General features: G+C 41.8%; 1 long non-coding RNA gene across 1 annotated transcript in view; it reads right to left on the bottom strand.

Moving 5' to 3' along the window:
- The window catches only part of LOC124265229, a 30,193-nt gene extending 7,886 nt beyond the window's left edge, over positions 1 to 22,307 (bottom strand). The window contains exons 1-2 of the long non-coding RNA XR_006895388.1: positions 22,180 to 22,307; positions 19,984 to 20,092 (exon numbers count right to left, since the gene is read on the bottom strand). This is a non-coding gene — a long non-coding RNA (uncharacterized LOC124265229). The remainder of the gene's footprint in view (positions 1 to 19,983; positions 20,093 to 22,179) is intronic.
- Positions 22,308 to 22,699: the final 392 nt, after the last annotated feature.

The raw sequence follows: 22,699 nt of genomic DNA, 5'->3' as shown, positions 1-22,699 counted from the left end.
TGTGTGATAGGAATAGTCCACTCGACTGTTTGCCAAGCTCTGAGGGTCTTGTGAGATGGAGTACAGTAGTGGGGAGATCTTGCTATAAGAAATATATATTGGAGTTATAATGTTTGGTCATATTAAGAGACACACATTTTATAGACAGAATGTATTGCAGAATGTATTTTGGTGGACTTTGTGTGAACATATTCAAACCTACAGATACACACACAGCAAATGTGCGATACATGATCACGCTGCCTGGAGCGTAACGTATAGTGCCTATACTGTTGTCCTGTAGAACAACGTCACATGTTAAAGACTTAAAGTAGTATGTGTATTATCTATAACATTACACCATGTATCTTAGTATCTAAATCAGACCATTAATCATCTAGACACAATTGCAGATGCAACTGATGGTTAGTACTAAAAATGTTTCCATTAAGAATGGTGTGTATATCGTCATGATGTCTTAAAATCAAAGCCGTAATCGTATTCCGTAATCATAAGAGATCTCGGCTACAAGCAGAGACCATTGTAGGCTGTTTTCAAACGTTACTATTTTCCTTTCAGGTATTCGTAAAGCGCTGAGTGTATCACATTACAGCCAGAACGTCTATGAGTTGCCATAGGAATGTCTACAGTAAACTAAGGAACTGAGGAACCGATTAAGGTACTGACGGATATATGGTACTGACGGATGTAAGGTACTGACGGATGTAAGGTACTGACGGATATATAGTACTGACGGATGTAAGGGACTGACGGATGTAAAGAACTGACGGATGTAATTATTAAGGTACTGATGGATATAGAGAACAATGTTTTGGGTCCCGAACACTTGCTGTACATTTGAAGTCGACATACCTGAAACTAACTACAGTTATAACAACCTAAAGGCAGTGGTCTCGTTGCACCTCTAGAGCATAGTACATATTTGAGATATCAGCTGTGAAGATGCGGGACAGAATTGGTCTTCAGCAACCAATGCTTAAGTGATCTCTGGAGCGTCAGGGGATCAGGATCTCCCAATTATTCTCGTTGCCCTTGGTGCAGTACCTCCTGTTGCCCTTGGTGTGGTACCTCCTGTTCTCCTGACGCAGATCTGCTATAAGCTTAGGTTCTTCACCGGGTGCACAGTCCTTGTGACGCGTGCAGGAGGCTGCAGAGTTAGGGAGTCTCTATATGCTCCGGAAAGTACTTAGTCGGTTGGACTTGGGTCGGTTCTAGGCTGCGTGGAGAGGGGGCAAGGGTACCTGAGACGATGGTGACCTTGCTAGTCCCACATAACCCCTCTCTGCTGCAAGTTATTGTAATCTGTAAAGCACAAAAACGTCACGCGTGGAAGGAACTGTCCTTCAACAGAATCAATAATTGTTGTTTAACACCGCAATCAGCATTATTCTAGCTATATGACGTCATAGGAACACACACAGGAAAAGAGGGATATAAAAATGATTAGCAAAATGAAACGCGAACACCTAATGTACTTTATCATTTCGTTCTTTTTTAACGATATATTTTTAGATTACCCAGTAAATCATTCCCCAAAACCACCATGCTCTAAAGCACGTTTGTTTATATATAAATTCTTGCCATTTTCCTAACAACACCAATACACTACAATAACCTGAGAAAGTGTTTGAATTCATTTCTGCGTACATTCATTGTACACTGAAAATAATTATTTCGGCGATAAATATGTAGCTTCTACTATTTAACACAGTTGTCATCAGTGGACATACGAGCGAGCGCTGATCAATTCCATCATCATGTCCAGTCACGGTTGTGAGAGAGAGCGTGTTCACATGGCTGCCTGCGGTGAAGACGTGGAAAAGCACAAGCTCTTAACTCTCACCCGAGCTGTCAATGATGGGTCTATCAACTCATAAAGATGCCCGGATCATTCCTTCGCACGAACCCTATTTTCCCTCTTGACAGCCAATATGATAGCATTTCGTTGTCATATGTTGGTACGTGATCGGAATTCAGCAAGCGCACTCCTAAAGACAATCTTTACCCTGGCTGTATTTGCTGAGCTCCAGAAAGACGCCTCCTTGCCCCCAGTGTCAGCCCTTGTCGAAGTGGCCATATACAAATGTATTACTCTAACGGACACTATTATACCCCTACTTAGACGGCTTGGAATGTGCAACGCAAGTGGTTCTTAGGTTGCTATCATAGACTATTTATTTGGGTAATTAAGTTTTTGGATTTGAATTATTTTAGCATGATAAAATGGGTAATTAAGTTTTTGTATTTGAATTATTTTAGCATGATAATATTGAACAACCACCTTTTCTCAGATAAACATCAAAAAAGTAAAACTACGTGAACATAAAACGAAGAGAATAGACAGATCCCGTAAAATATGGACTGACATGACCACTCCTGGGACACATGATTTCTGAACAACGTTTTTCAAGTCGAAAATTATCATGTTTATTGTGTTTGAAAAACACCCGAAGAATTCAACAATACCCAGCAGACAGCTTACAATAAGTCATACAGTTATCTTTAGCTGTTGTCAGCACCAACAGGTTCTGTTGAAGGTTACTAAACAACTGTCGTGGAATACATACATTCTACGATTTTACTACTAGTTTAACCATTGTACACATACTTGCACTTTGGTGACAAGGTTTCTACTTCCGTTACTTGGTTAATGGCAACGGTACTCGCTATAGCTATCCGTTACACGTTAAGTGTAGGCAGCTTGACTCCTGAGAGTGTCTAAGATTTCAGTCCTGCCCTACAACGAAGCACAGGTGATACACGTGGTCTCACCTTAGGCAAGTGACTTTGTTCAAAATTGCCTCTGTTCACCCAGCAGAAAATGGGTACCCGGTTGGATAAAGTCATGTGACTATAACCTTCTAGCGTCTAACAGGCAGCCCTGGGTTATCCGGGGTAATCATAATCAGATTCTGATTACAGCATCCAGTGAGCAACTAGTCAGATGGATACTAGGCGATAGATAAAGGAATTATTATTATGTTTTGCAGATTAAAGATGAAAATGCAGCAGAGAAGGTTCGGGTGATCCTGACACAGTCAGGCTGATAAGGCTCATCATCAGCTCATACACGCAGCCCAGACAGCGAATGGGACTTCTCCAAGGAAACACTGCCCAGTCGAACCCTTCAAGAACTTTCCGGAGAATATAAAGGCCCCCCCCCAACACTGCAACCTTCTGCATTACCCAGATTGTCAGAAGGGCTGTGCTCCCGGTGGAGAACCCGGGCACTCTCCTGATCTGCGCCAAGAGATCAGGAGGTACCAAACCAAGGGCACCGAGAACAATGGGAAGCCTGTTGATAGTGTACTTGGGATGCAAGCGAGACATTTCAAAGGCGAGGTCCGCATATTTATCATGCTTTTCCTGAATCTTGCCAGTCACATTGCTGTCAAAAGGGACAGAAAATTCAATGATATATATAAATTCATTAGCTTTTCAAAAAGGACAAGATCAGGTTTGTTGGCTGGAATTCTTCTGAGGCTGTATATAGGCCTATTCCACAGAAGTTTAAAAGCATCATTTTCCATGACGCCCTGGACATGTTCAGGGTCGTACCATGGGTGGACCTCGGAGTCAAAGCCATAGACATGGCGGAGAGACGGTAGTAAAAGCAGCGAACCATGCTATCATGTCTTTTAATATATGATGTTTGTGCCACTGACAAGGTTTTGGACAGTCTATTATTATTATTATTATTAGTAGTAGTAGTAGTAGTAGTAGTAGTAGTAGTAGTAGTAGTAGTAGTAGTAGTAGTAGTTAGTAGTAGTTACACGTTTAAACCAGTACAGATGCGCAGTCAGCTATGACATTTCTAGTGTTGGTTAAAGTTAAACCCCACCTCTGACACCAACTGCCTGATTACCGGGATTTGCTTCGTGTATATTCAAGCATGAATACGTAATCCAGCCTGATTTTGTGGATAGCTTCAGCTACCGTTACATAATTACCCTTTCACGAACACCTATAGTGTCATCACTTATTTCAGTTATACATTCATATGTCCATTCCCCCATAATATTCCGTTCTTGCTAAACTGAAATTGTTTCGACAGATGATGGGGATCCGGGTGGGGATGAGGTGTCATGATGGCCGGTCATGTGTTGTTGCTGGAGGCAGTCTTGTACGATAGCTACTAGTAAGAGAGTATAATCTTGAAAACAAAAGCGTGGATTTGCTTGGCCCGTCAACGGCACAACTCGCTGCGTCAGTATGTTGTCTACGTGGCAGTGGCCAGTGACTCACCCCACATAAACACAGTTACCCCGACCGATATCGTTACTGACCCACCCCCAAATAAGTCGTATTCCATTGATATTCATATGACCTTCGTTAGAGCTAGAACGCATCCACACAGGTACAAGCCCTTTCTAGAAAGGCCAGGAGAAATCTGTGGTCTGCAGAAACTATTACGCGAGACAATCGGTGATTTTCAGCGCTCTAAACACACTGGTGTCTGGATAGAACGTGCCATGTTGTTAACAGTGGAACAACTTGCAGATTAGCGGCATGCAGGGGGGTCCAATCGTCTGGTCAGTAATTTGAAATCCTGTCGACTGGCGCAAATGAACAGCGATTTGTTTTTCTGTTGTGGTTCTTAAAACCTGTTTGGGGGTTAATCGACCTGTGTTGTTCCGCGGAAACCGGTTCGAAAGTCTGCAAATTGCATACTTAGAAACACAGGCTCGTACTCCGATAGGTCATTCAGTCTGAACTGTGTCAGCAACCATTAAAAGTTGTTATCATTTTGTGTACCATGCGTTCCCAGTCGCTTCAAAAATACTGCATTAAACCAAGAGACTGCGCTTTACTGTTGGTACAATCAGCTCAGAGCAAATTGACAACGCTTCACTGAAGTTTCAATAGCATAACTGTCCCAGCTGTGTACGAGGACTGCGACGTTGTATGGTTTATAAGAAATGTTTCGGGTGTGTTCGGGAGTTAGGTTTTGGTACGTAAACCCTTTTTGTCAAACCTTGTTTTCCTCTGACGATCGATAATAATATATATATTTCATTATCCCTTTTATCCTTTATCTGTATCGTGACCGCCTACATTGTCTAGATAATGGAGTGTGGAGAGTAGTATGTCAGTGGTTTGTTATCTCACGTTTACATATATTATATATGCGCATGACTAAAACTGATAAGAACCGGATGATATTATTGCCACCTGGATCCGTCCCTGGTGTGTTTTGTGACAGGATACAACATAGACCTAATTACCTGATTAATGGAACATAAAATGTTTTAAATTGTTTTGCAGATTTTAATAAACAGCGGTACCTTACTCAGGAGATTAAACTTATCTGAGAATACCATATACAGCTAAACAATTTTGAAACTTTCAAGATAACAGCGTAATCTGATAATTCAGTATGTGAAGATTATATCCCAAGACGCGTTTGGTATAAAGCCGAAATTAAAAGTGATACACAAACCATTCGATAGGTTGAAATCGCCAAAGAAATCCAATCATGGCCTTGTAATTTACTTGTACCTCAGAAATATGGACAAGTTTGCATCTAGAAAAGGTGTTGCCTCATTTCCCTGTCGAAAATGTCAATATGGATGAAGCTGCTTCTCTTGTGGCCTAGCTATTACAACAAGGAAATTAAGACCAACATTTACACTATCCGCGCGGGATCTTAATTATAAACCAATGATTGATAGCAAACGTTAGATCTTCCCCGCAGCAGTTATGTCCCCTTTACATGTAATATGCAAACTATAAATCAGACGTGTGTCTTCCGTGATACCATAAACCAGGCGAATGGCGATATTGTGCATGTTTACATTCCATTCCCTGCACGTGGAGCGCTGTTCTGTTACAGGGCCCGGTAATAACAAACATCAATGGAAAATTATACTCAGCAAGGTCCTGATCTTGGACTGAAATCTGCTTCTTGATATTTCAAGTTATTTTGCTCACGTAAACTGCTGACATTGGTCTTTTCCAGTAATAACGACCCGCTGGTTCAGTTACGCCGAGGCGCCAGGCAAGTCAAGATGACACAACCTTTTCCTTGCTGTTACTCAGTAAATTCAGTGAATGAAAATATAATGTGAGTGTAATCAAATCCAGTACATTTAAACATCGGAAAGTAGACATTATTTTGCTTATTTCAAATGTGTGAAATTGCCTGAGCTTGAATCAATACAGTGGAGTTTCCGTGGGGATCTGTAGAAGGAACAACACATCGAGGACACAGCTGGATCAGGCCTGCAATGCATATTAGAGTTTATTGATTGGTAACATACGTTAATATATTTCCCAAGCGTAATCGCGTGTTTACTGCTGTAATCATTGTTTCCCTGTGTAAAATATAATACCATTAGACAAGTCGGTGTGTGATGGTGTGAGTTGAGTCAGCAGTAACGCTCAGCTGAACGCTGCGACTAGGTTCTGGAGACGCAAACAAGGCACAACTGAGCGAGGGAATGAATGGTATTTTGTACGAACCTTTGAGGTAAAATCAAGCATGTCCTTTCGACGAAGATTTCACACAGTGTCAGTCGGCGATGTATTTTATCAGGGATACATCGACCAAAGGCCCTGCAAAGCTTTCAAAGGCTATATCATAGTGGACCTTAGAAACGTTGATCCAAATTTGACGCAACTGTGAGCAACATCATGACTGAAGCATTGTACATGTACGACATCTGCCACATCGTCCGTTGACGTGCCTGTGTATGTATTTGTGACAAACGAGACATGTAAGGCAGGATCCGAGGACGCATTTTATTTCAAAAGCAGATTGTTATGATATAGTGGGATCGTACAATGAACATTTCATTGTTGTTTGTTATGGAAATCTTTAGTCGCATGTGTTGGTATCATATGGTCAACACTATTTCAGCTCTTCATGGTGGCTTGTAAATAATGATGGCAAAACCATGACAAACAATGAAAGCTGCATACTGAAGATGATACGCTATCATCTCTTACATTAAAGTTACAATACTAGAAAACCTTATTCTGAGGCAGAGGCAAGTCATTGCGAGCATTAATTCAAATTACATTCCTGTTTGTGTAGCTCCGTTACGACGTATTCTGTTCACGTAGGTATGTCAGCAGTATCCTATCCTTGTTTATAGGATAACCACAAACGTATATCGGAGGCCACACTGGCTGATCTGTTTCAATGGTATTGAAAACCAGCTCTAGATTCACAAACCATTGCATGCTCCAAGCCCTACACCGGTGATACCGTCGTCGGTGGATCAGTGGGCTCTCAGATGATGGAAAATAGATACGTTGCCTGTGAGGCCCTGGAAGAATCATAATCCATCCACTATTGCACGTTACAGTGTCACTATATAATGTCACTCACTATACCATGTCACGTTAACATGTCACTGCAACTTTTCCCTGTAAGATGTCACTATACCCAATTGCATTAAAATGTCACATTGTCACAACACTATGGTATATCACAATACCATGTTACTTTCATACGTCACTATAGTATATGTCCCGTTGTTGTATATTATGTATTTCGTCGTTAGTATTACCCTTCATTAGGGGGGAAGTGGGGTGGCAGTTTGTATATTCAGACTTAGGAGTTAAGAATAAACTGGAAGCTTCCAGAATAGAAAGGACCTTTTCAGCATCGTCTCTCCCTGCGCGTTACGGAATGTTACAGAAGAGATTTATTTCTGTTTGTATAAATATACCGTGCCTCTCACAACTCACATTACATCAAGAACAACAGTCTGTGAGGATTGCTATTTGCATTTTGGATATCCAGACTAGTGTGTAGGAGGCTTCACCATTGTTACAGCTAGGAATGAATGAATGAATGACTGAATGACTGAATGACTGACTGACTGAATGAATGAATGAATGTCCTCCAGATAGGTCCGAAGATCCTCATGGTTATGTATTTACCATGACTACTCAACAGACATACACACACATATTACATACATATATACACACATACATACACACACACATACATACATACATACATACATACATACATACATACATACATACATACATACATACATACATACATACATACATACATACATACATACATACATACATACATACATACATACATACATACATACATACATACAAACATACATACATACATACATTCATAGAATATGGGAACATTTTACACAAGAAATATACAGGGTATCAACAGTTAGGTATTGGTAAGATTATTACCACAAGTGATTGATGATATACGTTAGTTATAGAATGTGTAATTTAATACTGTATTTCAATGTTTGTATTTGTTGTGCCATTGAGTGCCAACGGAGTGTTACTTTATTTGTGTAGTACCATTGTAATTTCCAGCATTATTTTGTGTTGATTAGTCTCTTGTGAGATACAGTCATGGTTTTTGGCTGTTTCCTTGTTGGTTTTACACTGAATTCCGTCAGGTGCAGTTTTGTTGAATTTCTTGCTTCAACTTGGAAATCGAAAGGCAACACTATACCATGTCACAATGCCACCTTACTTGCCTACAGAGACATGAGATAAGACAAGTGTTCAGTGTGGGCGGGGTCAGCGCCCCAGACACATAGGATTCAGATTTGCCTAACACGATTTCAGTGTTACTTAACCAGTGTAGCCATGTCTTGTATTTATCTGACAAACGGAAATACCGTCATGTTTGCCATATTGCATCATTTATCCTTCAGTGTCAACAAAGCCTAACTACAATTGTGCTGGCTGGTTTCATTAACGTAAGCTTGCACGTTTAAATAGCAACTACTTTCTATATTTGAAACAATGAGTTGACAACGTTAAGCAAATCACATCGAGAATAGACCGACATTTAATCAGCATACCCGCTAAGAGCTAGTTCGTGGTGAAATAGTATCCTTTAGTGTGCTTTCGACTAAAACATGTTTATTGAGACGTCAGGCCTTTGATGGTGACAAATTAGTGCATTGATATTATCACAGTCATCTTTTAGTACGTGCTCACAATAATTGAATTCGACCATTTCATGGACAAGTTTATGACTGAATGTACATTAAGAGTGACATGAAGTCGTGTGCATTTCATGCTGCTTTCATTACCAGATTGGTTTAATGGTAGATAGACATCAGTAAAGTGGGGTTATTGCGGGATTTCAAACAACCTGTCATATCTGACAACTGCACTATTAAAACAAACTATTGGGAGCGACGGCTAATCCTGGCTTCAGACAATAGAACAAGTAACGTGAAATTGATTATAAAAAAGCGAAATCGACTATCTGTCTACCAGTGTCGAGTGTGGATCAGTGAGATGGCAGTTGCTCGGAATTCAATAGAATGAACCAATTATCTTAAACACTGTTAGATACAAAACCTGCCGGCACCGATCAAGTTATTAATGCTGTGTTTGCGAAGATCCACAGTCATAACACAACGGTGAGCGATACAAAACAGCATCCTTTCTCGGTTCTCCATCTCCTCCATATTTCGCGGGTTCGATCCCCGGCAACGTGATACCAAAAGACATTAATTTATTGTTATTGTTGGTCTCTTTGTGGCGCTAGGCATTATTGGGTACAGCAAGGACTGGTCGGCTCGGAGTCAGTATAATGTGTCTTAGTGGGGTATTCATGCTAAACTGTGGCATGGTATCTCAGTGAGCTAGCAGCATACACCAGCTTAAGTCTGGGCTAGTTCATGCAGCCCACGTCGTCATATGAGCTAAATATTCCTAAGTTCGACATTTCACCTCATCACCTCACACTGCATCCCGTACATCCGTGATGCGTCACCGTATTATAGCGTGATGAGGTGACGAAGGTGTTATGTAACTTCTTGATTAACGAACCGTACGCTTTTTGCCTGTACAATTTCGCAAGGGACGATTATGCCAGTGAGTGTCGTTGTTTCAGAAATACCTTACACAAAAACGGGTATCCAGAATATTGACACAGTTGCCTATATCAATAACGTAAAGCCAGAGATACAGGATTGCATTGCTGCTTGCATTATCTGATTGTGTTGTCAGTTTAAGGTTATATTTCTAAATACATGTAAATAAGGTTTAGTGTTTAAAGAAAGACGCGAGGTCATATATTTTCAAAAATATTTTTTATGATACATACCAAGCAGTCACAATGTGGTACCAACCTGTTAACAATACAATATTGTATTGATACGCGTTTTGTCAAAGTCTATGAAGTCAAAGTGATGAAGTGGGAACTATATAAATTGTGTCACAGTACGCGGAGGTGGAGGTGTTAAAGCTTTTAACGTGTCAATGATGACACTGATGATCTTTCACTGTGTCTCACGTCTTCAATAGCATTTGCCCTTTGCTGAAGAGCGCAAGGTAAATAGCAATTTTCAGCTCAGATGCCACAGCCAAACTTTCTTCATTGGGTGGTCGCATTGACTTGTTTACCAGATCGGGCATAAAACATATTCCCTTTCGATCCACCAAATGGAACATGCTGAGATACATTCATGATTATTATTATTGTAGATGGTCGGGACAACAGTTGCCAAATTGTTCATTCTTCATCTGTGAGTACTCATAGCATTTGCTCATCTAAGAGAGCTCTTCAGTCTAAAGGATCTTTATGACGAGGCTATAAAAGTTTGGATTTTTTTATTTACAGTATTTCTAACAGACTTCTCAATATTCACTACTCCTATGATTATGAGTAACTATAAATTCTGAGAATTTATATATTAACAAAATTACAGAATCTTGAACAAGCAGCTTGCCAAATCGCAAACCACATCTCCAGTCGGCTTGTGTTGGAGTTTCCTGACAGACCAAGTCGACTTCAGGCATCTCATCTGCGTGCACGACGGCAACGTTTAATTCCAATTTGCCCGCGATGCCAATAGAGCGGACAGTGAAGGAAAATGGGAATAGGAGATGATCATGTATAATGTTCTCAGTTGATTCCAGATTCACGGGGTTCCGTGATCAGTGGATGAGCGTCTGCCTGGAACCATTCGGTTCGACACAAGTAGACAGCTCACATCAGAAGACGTTACAAAATGATACTTTCGGTTAAACTGCACTCGACATTAAAGGGTAAAACACGGAATCGTCATTTCGGAGTCGGTATACAGTGTCGTAGAGGGTAACCATGTTAATTGCGGCATGATGTGTCGGTGGACATAAGTCTGGTTCTCTACAAACTGAAATATAGAAAGGCAGATGGATACAAAGAGACAGACACCTATACGCACGCACGCACACACGCACGCACGCACGCACGCACGCACGCACGTACACCATCGTATACATACATAAGTGCAGTAATCAGTAACGCGAAGTTAAACCCATTTTCACCTCCCTTATTTGAAAGGCCTCCTGGACAGATCGTGTTTGACCACATGTCAGTGAAAACAATACTGTGTGTACGCCAACCAGTATGACCGGTATAGCTCTCTCTGATATTAGAGGATGTTAGAACTAACCTCCAGCAACCCATGCTTGTCGTACCAGAAGACTAATGGGAACGCGTGGTCAACCTCTCTCATCAGCTGGATGCATGTTATCCTTATTGTGTAGGTCGATGCTTTCTATGTAAATCATTGGTTTGTCTGGTCTAGAATACATGTAGATTATTTACAGATCACCATTTTATGACCGGAATGTTAACCAACAACCAGATGTGATCAACTAGCGACGTCTCAAAGGATAAGATCCCACTGAGTGTGCTACCTTTGACTGGTAGACCAACTCTATGATCAGCAGCGTGCTGGATGCTCAGGGTTCAATTCTCAACACTGATACCATCTCCAGACCCGTCTGGGTGATTTCGGTTTGGCGCCTATTTCAACTTGTTTCAGTTACATCACGACTTGAATCAGGTCTTTTATGTTTAACGCCTCGCAGCAACCCACGAACTGACAGACCAAAACCCATAATCAGGGTTCATTTGGTATTCGAACCATTGGTTACAAACCTGCATAAACTTGTCGTTGGTGCTAAATTGATAACGGATTTCACTGAACGCCATATAACCCTTATCACGTATCATTTGACGAACATGAAGACCACCATGATGAATTGAGGTAATCAAGCATCTTCCCCCCGAGAAATATGAGGCGATATGTGCCGTTGTCTTCTGAAACCTTTTCAAAACGTCTATGTTGACTTGATAGTAATTAAGAAATGTAATGATGTAGGCAGGGTCATCACTGGATGGTGTAAGTGAACCAGTATCCTCATAGAGTATCTCAAGCCACAGTGGAAGATTAATCAGACCCTCGAGCTTAAGAAATTTCCCAACACATAACACAAGACACCTACTTCAGACGTGCTCAGATATCATTCGTCGAAATGAACCATATAAATGGAGGTAGTAGATTGGAAATTAGAATTCACAGCCTTAGGTCATATTTCATTATTTGAAAAAGAAATTTCTCTTCTTATTGGAAATGAATCATGTGACACATGTTTCTCGACAGCATCAAGAAACACAGATGCCTGGACTGACACTTTCTATACACGTACATTTTTCCATTAATAGTCGTCCTCATAAACGGAGCGAAAGTCTGATTAATCAAAAGGAGAGTTTTGCACAGAGACCTGTACTTTCAGTGAAGGACTGGCTCAGAAGTTGCTGCAAGATACATACAGTGACACAACATCGTCGTGGTCTCATGTTGTGTAACGCCACAGAAAGTATTACACAGATCGGTAATGAGGTTCCGGTTGTGTTCATTCCTTTAAACTGATTAGCTCCACTGGTCAAGTGCTATTGCATCCAGTTTGAAAGAAAGTTAAACTTCAGCCTCGCCCACTAATGTGGACTGCTTTATCAATTACAGACTGTCCCATTTACAGTCGACGGAATTCCCGTTAAGCTCCCTTGTATCATCATAGACGAGTCCTTTTAACATTATCCGTGAAGATTCGGGTTAGAGTCGGTCTTCAGCAAACTCTACTTGTCGTAAGAAGCGACACGTGTCATCGTATCCTAATTGCGTAGATCGATGCTCATACTGTTGATCACTGGATTGTCTGGTTCAGACTCGATTATTTACAGACAGCGGCCATACAGCTGGAATATTGTTGAGCGGGGCGTTAAACAACAACCATCCAACCAATCTTTCAACATAAGTCATGCATATTCAGGATCCTTCAAACCACTCTTCGAGGCCAAGGGCTATTACTATTTATGCAATTTGGACTTTGTTTTGTTTTTATTCACACCTCAATGAACTGAAACAAATATAAAGTCAGTCCTTAAATATCCAATGACGTTAGTTACTGCTTAATTGCAAGTGTCACGAACGACATGGGAAAGGCACGATGGCATTACCTACTCTGATCTATAACAGATGCAAATAATGTAGACCCCGCCCCACAAAGCGTGACTTGGACGCACCGTTTACGATCAAAGTTAAGGTACGACGAAGGCCCGATTATTATGTCTTACAGATTAAGATGAAAATGCAGCAGAGAGGGTTTGGGTGATCCTGGCACAGTCAGGCTGGTAAGGGTCATCATCAGCTCAGGGCCCTTGACCCTTCTTCAGACAGCCCAGACAGAATATTGTACTGGCGGAGATGAGGTGTTGATTCCCAAGTTGAAACTTAATGGTTAACCAGGAATCAGTCCGTAAATAAAACTAGGTGTGGAAACAGCAAACAACACAGAAATATTTGGAATCAGAATTGAATTCTAAAATTAGTTATGTTCACAAATCAAAACAAAGGTATCACTTTTGCAAAACAATTAGAGTGGTAGTACAAAAGCAGGGATATTTGCAATAAGGAAAATAATGGTAAGATTCACTTGTCAGTAACAGTAATCCAACCTGGAAGCAAAGGTAAGACAAAGCGTCTCGGGATATAGACTGATCACACCAAACGCTGGACTTTTTGTGGCTTGAGATGAAATGTGAGATGATATGCAATATCTAGTTCCTCATTTTACCTGAAAATCTCTGGGTTAGAGTGAGTGAGTGAGCTGGGTTTTAGGCTGCTTTTAGCAATATTCCAGCAATATCACGGCGGGGGGCACCAGAAATGGGCTTCGCACATTGTTCCCATATGGGGAATCGAACCCAGGTCTTCTGCGTGACGAGCGAACGCTTTAACCGCTAGGCTGCCCCACCGCCACTATCTGGGTTAGAGGTGAGGTGAGGTGAGGTGAAATTGGGTTTAACGTCGTGCTTGAGAATATTTCGCTCATATGACGACGTGCATGCGTGTGTATGTGTATGTGCGGCTGCCTGTACTAGCCCAGACTGAAGCTGGTTTTATAGCGCTAGCTCACTGAGATACCATGCCGCAGTGGAGCATGAATAGCCCACTCAGACACATTATACTGACTCCGAGCCGACCAGTCCTTGTTGTACCCATTAATGCAGAGCGCCAGGCAGCGACCAACAAGTACCATATTTTAACGTCTTTTGGTATGACGCGGTCGGGGATCGAACCCGCGACCTTCCGCTCTCCGGGAGGACGCTGTAACCACTACACCACGGAGGCGGCCCTGGGTTAGAACACAGTGGAAGCCTCAAATACTGCCTAAATGTAACACAAGTCTGATTATAGAACAGTCACCCATTCTCCCTTACTGAATCCACTGGGACAGTGTCTAGCAGCTGCAACACTGTTGTGCAAGGTATAATAACACTGACGCATCATAATATTATTATTATCCCTTTTCGGAGGGAACAGTTTGTGTCATATTTTCAGTTGACTGTTATCTATCCGGGTTTTTTTTATCAAAATGACTGTGTATTCTGTAAAATAGAGTGGGCAATGAATATGTTCAAATGCATTTCACTAGTGCATTAAACAGACATGACAGAATCACCAACAAAAAGAGAAACGACTAACGAGTAAATGGTGAAATGTATGAAATTGGCTTCATTTGGATATAGTTTTTGTGTTACGTGTATGCTTGTGGTTATAAGAAAAACTAATTGCTCTTAAGTACGGTTTATGCAGTACTTATCTATTTGGCTACCCTTAAGCTCGCTCCAGTCATCTTTCCCTCCAGTCTGATAAACAGGAAGGTTTATCCTCCAACGGTGCCGGACTGTCGGTGAGAGTAACTAACAGCCATCTTGGTGGCTGTTTTAACTTGGTTACTGAGTTAAAATTCGAAGATTAAAGATAAATTTCTTTATGAAGCGTTCTAAATATCTGCCGAGCACAAAGGATGAAAGGAAGACGTCGCTGGCAAATAAAGAAAGTAGACGGAAGCGGGCGGGGATATTTGTAACACGGGAATCGAATTCGTGCCGTGGCATTTAGTTGGAGCCTATCGTCAGAGATGGTACCAATTGCTTGAAAGATGACCCGGAAACTATTATCATCTTTGGCCACGGACATTGTTAAAATGAAGTGAATGCCCTTTTATTAGCTTTCTTCAAGCCGTGGTAATTTTGTATAGAGGCCATTTTGTGTGCTTCCCTAAAATGAGACACTTCACGACTCGTGGTCGAATTGCTTGCCTGCGTGAAAGCCTAGCGTCGAATTAATTATACGTTTGCCTTAGAGGGGCCAAATGCACTTACAAATGCATTTTCGATGTCCTTATCGAAAGGTTCATTGAAACGCCTTAACATCAAATACGATGGCGTTATTGCAATTGTAGTTTAATGTGCACGCTTTTTCAAATCAGCCTTAGCTTACCCTGCAGTGACTAATGACAATCCTAAGCGTTACCTGGGAGAGAAACTGATATTATTCATTTGCAGGACAGACTATATATCACACATTGTATCGAGAAGTGGATTTCGCTTTGAAAATTTAAAAAAAAGATGCGTGTTACAATTCATATTATAACACAAAACACTATTCCTATTCCCAATTCTTAATGTTTTCCTAATTGATTAATGTATAATCCAAAAGTAACAGATTCTAAAGATTAATATACAAACACAACATAAAGAATGTATAGGAATTTCAAAGGGGTGTACAAAGATGCATGTGTCCGATCAATGTTTAAAAGACACCTTTTATTGTATAACTAAGTTATGTTATCGTAATTCTCACAATGCACGTCACTTGGATGACGTGTGTGGTTGATCATCGGGTGGGTATTGCTTCTTGAAGGATGTCTGGTTTGTTTGTTGTTCAGTTATTTGATGTGTGTCTGTAAATAACCCAGGCTGTGTAAGACAAGGCAGACATTAATCACTATTAAGCCATACAAAGATGCTCTCTCGGTGTTTTACCTCTTCCAAGACTATATAGACACCTAAACGTATAGTATCATCGTCGTTTCATTGTTTATTTATGATGATTGTGACATATTACTGACATATTGTCCTCCTGTAGCATTTGCTCATGTCGATAGTATCAGTCACTACTGTGTTGTAGCGACGATAGAATATTGTACTGGCGGAGACGAGGTGTTGTAACTATTCATATACTTCTCAACACTATTTCCTGTGGATTTTGTTTTGGCTGAGGATTTAGGCTTTGTTTTCTGGCGTTTTGGTATCAATATGAACAGAAACATACATTACACCTTAATTATATTTCTCCAGGAGATGCAAAAGAGCATTTTACCAGTTGAACGAAAAGAAAGTCTTTTGCAACGGGCCAGTATTCACGTTGAAAAAGATTTGATTGGAGGAAAATGTTAATCTCCGTTCAAGTCTCCGCCAAAGTTTTCATTCTCTCATAGGCCATTAAACATCTTCAAAAGTATTCACAGACTTGAAAGAGAGGCCGGCACTGACGCTTCCTCCGTTGATAATTCTTTCGAAATTTGAGGGGGAAGATAATTCAGAAAACTTCTTTTTATTCTCGCCTAGAGGGTGCTTTAGGCGTTTCATTTGCTTCACAGTTCGCGCTACCACTCTTGTGCAGAATTTAGAGGAAGGGTTTTGAATTAAATACGATGAAAAAACATGAAAAGCTACCCTTTAAAAATGAACTCTTAAAACGCCTTGCGAATTCGAACAAATGAGATATTTTACATTGATAGTATTGATGACGGCCTTGAGTGCACTTGAGAAATGCACCATTCAGGCATTAAAAACTACGCAAATATTAAAGCGACAACAGCGCAAGCGGAGGGACACAGCGGACGATCTAGATCCGGCGTTTCACTCAACGAGTGTCTATCATTCCGCGCTTGCCTTTCCCAAGGTTAGTCCCCCAAGGCCAACAAAATCTCTAAGAGAATTAAGTGCGACAAACATTAATTTTATCCTCGCACGAAAATCGCAATGAGATCTCGGAAGGCTAATGGTTTTAGTAACGGTGGATGTCAATATCATCTGTATAAAATATCCATTCATTACTATGGTATGGGTAATTCCAAACAGAACTTGGTAAAAGAAACATTTATCGTTTCTGATTGAATTTATTGGTGTTTAATGACAAACACGATGGCATTAGCGAAGGAAATTATAACAGTTTGCAAGCATGGCAAATTTTATTTGCAGTTTTTGGACGGTGTATTAGACAACAGGGATGTTTATGGGTACCACTTTTTAACCAATAACGAGTTTATTGCAGCACCTAAACGATAAAGTAATAAACCGCCTTACAGCGAAGTATATTCTTTAATCTTTGCCAACGATCAGTAACACAGCGTTATTCCCATGTTTTATTTTAATCGTTCACATTAATCAATGATTCCCAGAGCTAAATGGAACGTTGTAAAAGATCCCAATAAAACTGCTAGGTTCTGTTTATAAAAGCGCTCGCTCGCTGTATGAAAGACGAGATCTGAATGCCACTTGATGTAAAAATACGGGCTTTGCCTCGGGCATGCAATACTACTCTATATAACAATAAGCAAATTGCCAATTAACATTCCATGGAATACAAAACGTGCATCGAACCATATTCCGTTGTCAGAAGCATTGTACGTAACTCCCCATTACGTAGGTGTCGTTTGTATGTACATGCGTGTGACAGGAGAAAGGGGAAACATGTTTGTGATGCCATAGAAATGATCTAATGCATGTGAAGGGCACAGACGATTATTATTTTCATTACGAAAGTTGGACAATATTTTGCAGTCGACGAACCCAGAAACTGATGAATGGTCATCAACCCTGTATTCTTTCAACCTACCACTAGCAAGTCATCCGTCTACCGTGTCTACCATATCTGCCGTCAATTGCAACATAGAACTGGCCAGCCATCAGACTACCTGTCAACCTACCAGTGGCCAGTGATTAGTCTCCCACGTTTCCTGTGAACCTACCACTGGCCAGCCATCAGCCTACCATGTCTCCTGTCAACCTACCACTGGCAAGCCATCAGTCTACCCAGTCTCCTGTCAACCTACCACTGGCCAGCCATCAGCCTACCATGTCTCCTGTCAACCTACCACTGGCCAGCCATCAGTCTACCATGTCTCCTGTCAACCTACCACTGGCCAGCCATCAGCCTACCATGTCTCCTGTCAACCTACCACTGGCCAGCCATCAGCCTACCATGTCTCCTGTCAACCTACCACTGGCCAGCCATCAGTGTACCCTGTCCCTGTCTCCTGTCAACCTACCACTGGCCAGCCATCAGCCTACCATGTCTCCTGTCAACCTACCACTGGCCAGCCATCCATCATGTCTAACCTACCACTGTCTCCTGTCAACCTACCACTGGCCAGCCATCAGCCTACCATGTCTCCTGTCAACCTACCACTGGCCAGCCATCAGCCTACCATGTCTCCTGTCAACCTACCACTGGCCAGCCATCAGCCTACCATGTCTCCTGTCAACCTACCACTGGCCAGCCATCAGTGTACCCTGTCTCCTGTCAACCTACCACTGGCCAGCCATCAGTCTACCATGTCTCCTGTCAACCTACCAGCCATCAGCCTAGCCATCTGTCTACCTACCACTGGCCTCCTCTACCATGTCTCCTGTCAACCTACCACTGGCCAGCCATCAGTCTACCATGTCTCCTGTCAACTACCTACCACTGGCCAGCCATGATTGGCCAGTCTCTACCATGTCTCCTGTCAACCTACCACTGTCCAGCCATCGGTCTACCATGTCTCCTGTCAACCCACCACTGGCCAGTCATCATACTACCTATCAACCTACCACTAGCCAGTCATCAGCCTACCATGTCTCCTGTCAACCTACCACTAGCCAGCCATCAGACAAACATGGCTCCTGTCCACCTACCACTGACCAGCCATCAGCCTACCATGTCTCCTATCAACCTACCCTGGCCAGCCATCAGCCTACCATGTCTCCTGTCAACCTACCACTGTCCAGCCATCTGTCTACCATGTCTCCTGTCAACCTACCACTGGCCAGTCATCAGCCTACCATGTCTCCTGTCCACCTACCACTGGCAAGCCATCAGTCTACCATATTTCTTGTCAACCTACCACTGTCCAGTCATCAGCCTACCATATTTCCTGTCAACCTACCACTGGCCAGTCATCAGCCTACCATATTTCCTGTCAACCTACCACTGGCCAGCCATCAGCCTACCATGTCTCCTGTCAACCTACCACTGGCCAGTCATCAGCCTACCATATTTCCTGTCAACCTACCACTGTCCAGTCATCAGCCTACCATATTTCCTGTCAACCTACCACTGGCCAGTCATCAGCCTACCATATTTCCTGTCAACCTACCACTGGCCAGTCATCAGCCTACCATATTTCCTGTCAACCTACCACTGTCCAGTCATCAGTAACCTGCACCCGGCCGATCACGATGCTAGTCCGAAACTTTGAAAAAGGAGGTGACATTTAATGTTGATATATGCAAATGACTTCGTCCAGGCATTCTTGCATTGTGGCCTCACACACATGTGAAAGTACATCTCATCTACTTACATCTTACCCAAGAAGAAACAGAGAGTGGGTAGTGCGTTTAAACTATTTACTGACACTAGTCCTGTGGTCTGGTTCAGTTCATTCTGGGTTATTCAGATACTCATCTCTATGGCTCTACCTCATCACACTGACTAATGTCTCCACAACAAAGCACGTCAGTCCGAAAGGAACCAGTCAAATTAAATCATCCAGATTTCACGCAATCACAATGATGACATTTAGGTCACAAAAGTAACAGTTATAGTCGAGGTATATAAGTTTTCTGACTGTGGGTTGGACAGTATTGTCACGGGTAGGCCTCCAGCCATCCGTAGCCGTCCGTTCGTGTTATCATGAGGTAATCCACAGTAGGACAGAGCCAACGATGCTTCTATAACTGAAACACAAGTCTTGTCAGTTTCCGATAACTACTACATGTATGTTTTAAAGGTGTCACTTTACTGTATCTGAGCCTCGTGGTAACCCGAAGGAGGTATAGTAGTTAGACTGGTGGTCATAACGTTGACCCGTCCCGCTGAAAAAACGGTTCATTTGCTAATGATCGAGAAGCCCATAGATTGTGTCTCCATGTCGCGATATCTGTAGAATGTGGATAAAAGCGGAGTCAAAATGTATTCACTTACGCACGCACACATCTGAGAGCTCTCAGCGATGGGCATGTTCATCCTTTCGCCATCACCTGTTGCCAGCATTTATCAGTCTCACCAGCTTGTGGTCAAGATCTATTGAATGGAGATTCATGGAGAGTGCAGACAATACATGGTCAATCCCTATGTACAATGAAGCTCCGCTATGTCGAACTATCCCTGTGAAATCGTGGGTATGAAAAAGTATCGGATTAACGTCTAGTTTGGGTCCGAACGTCTAGCCTCTTAACCACACCCTGGATAAGGATGTTTTGGAGCAGATAAGTTAAACTACTCGTTTGCTGTCGAGTAGTTATAAAACCTTGACTGAAAGAATCTCGTCCTGAATGACACTTCAGAGGTGAGGTGAAATTGGGTTTAACGTCGTGCTTGAGAATATTTCGCTCATATGACGACGTGCATGCGTGTGTATGTGTATGTGCGGCTGCCTGTACTAGCCCAGATTGAAGCTGGTTTTATAGTGCTAGCCCACTGAGATACCATGCCGCAGTGAAGCATGAATATCCCACTCAGACACATTATACTCCGAGCTGACCAGTTCTTGTTGTACCTATTAATGCCGAACGCCAGGCAGGGACCAACAAGTACCATATTTTAACGTCTTTTGGTATGACGCGGTCGGGGATCGAACCCGCGACCTTCCGCTCTCCGGGCGGACGCTCTAACCACTACACCACGGAGGCGGTCGACACTTCAGAGTCCAAGATGTACTCTGATCTGAAAGCCGTCTGCATAAAACACACATACATTCTTATAAACCACAAACAACTAAATCAATCCCTTATGGTTTTAAACTGCATACTATGATCTGAAACTAGTACTGTCCAATTGGACGATTCTAGATTGGCGAGGATCAAATCTAAATAAACCACTTTTAGCAATTAACCTTGCACGCTGAATAGCAAAGCAAAATTACCAGTCCAACTGGAAGGCTCATATTAACTTACGCAGGGCATTCTATTTTATCCAGAAGCGATTCATAACGGTAGTTGAGAACTCGTCTGCGTTATGCCTATGTGTCTGTACTGACCGCATGGAACAGGAAGAAACACGATAGCTGATGAGAGTAATTTGATATTACAGAAGGCAAATGGCAGGAGCCTCATTCAAATCACGCGCAACTCATAGCCAATTTCAAATTATGGCCTGTTACCATCTTCTGAAGACGTGCCAATTTTATGAGGAAAATGTGCAAGTTCTTTGTTATGTCAGGCGCCAAGGCTTCTATGTTAATTGTGTAATGTCGTCTCCTGGTGTTTTCATAGAATTTCTAAGTGTGAACCAGAGACTGGAATATAGGAGTTAATTACCATCCACAATATTTTCATAAGTGAACCTGTCGCTTGTGATTAATCCTTCAAAACAACTGCACAGTTGCAGTTTCATAGCTTTCTGGTGTGTATTTTTAGCATGTAAGAATTTCGTTTCATACTCGTTATTGAGATAATATGGTAACATACAGTTAATGTTGAAAGTGACATTTGACTACTGAAATCTTCGGTTCTTGAGAAAACTGCTACTACCTCTACACCTGAGTGCCACGAGACTCGTTTTCATTATAAATGTTGGTGCACTGTATACACCATCTGCGTCTAAAGGTCACGATACCATACACACCCATGTTTCACTGTAGTTCCATCATGTCAAAACACTTTATGTCTATTTCTAAGCAATGAATGTGTTTCTTCTTTTCAAAAGACTGCACGTTTCAGCAAATACCGCCTTAAGGAAACAAATCACTCGCGAAATCAGTGAATATCCGGCATCAAATATCCACCGAAACAGATTATATTGGGCAAAACGATTATTTACTTACATCCACCATTATTCCAAAGACTGCATCTCATTGTATTTGTAAATCCGTTATTTAAATGTTCCTGTTCTCTCTTTCACTTGACTTAGCATGAACCTGTTATTGTCGTAACATACGACTTCATGACTCAATTGTTGGTGACCTTTGCATGTCCTTCACATTGCTTAATGTTACCAGGCCTACACAGTCTCTGGTTGCGATGGCGACGAACCAGTCTGTGAACGTCACATACTTTTACTAGGATGCTACAAATACAGGTTTCGGTACAAATACGACCTTATGCAGCTGACAGGCGTGACACTTTGGTGATAGTAGTAGAAAGTATGTGTATTAATATGTGAAAATAGCTGACTTGACATTTTCGATTATCTTGTCTAAATATGACAAAAGAGAGCGTTGGAGATGTTGTGTTTTTGTTCCCTTGACAATGCGCGAACGGTTAGGGTACTGCGTGGTAATGTCACACGCTCCGTGCTGTGAGAGCGATAAGCAAAGTTTACAAGTACGATGTGACATTATCAGT

Source organism: Haliotis rubra, unplaced genomic scaffold (genome assembly GCF_003918875.1).
Source record: "Haliotis rubra isolate DU_JTF1 unplaced genomic scaffold, ASM391887v1 Scf121, whole genome shotgun sequence".
In the NCBI taxonomy this organism is placed as follows: Eukaryota; Metazoa; Mollusca; class Gastropoda; order Lepetellida; family Haliotidae; genus Haliotis; species Haliotis rubra.
Note: the sequence above shows the minus strand (reverse complement) of the source record. Positions and strands in the feature narration are given on the sequence as shown.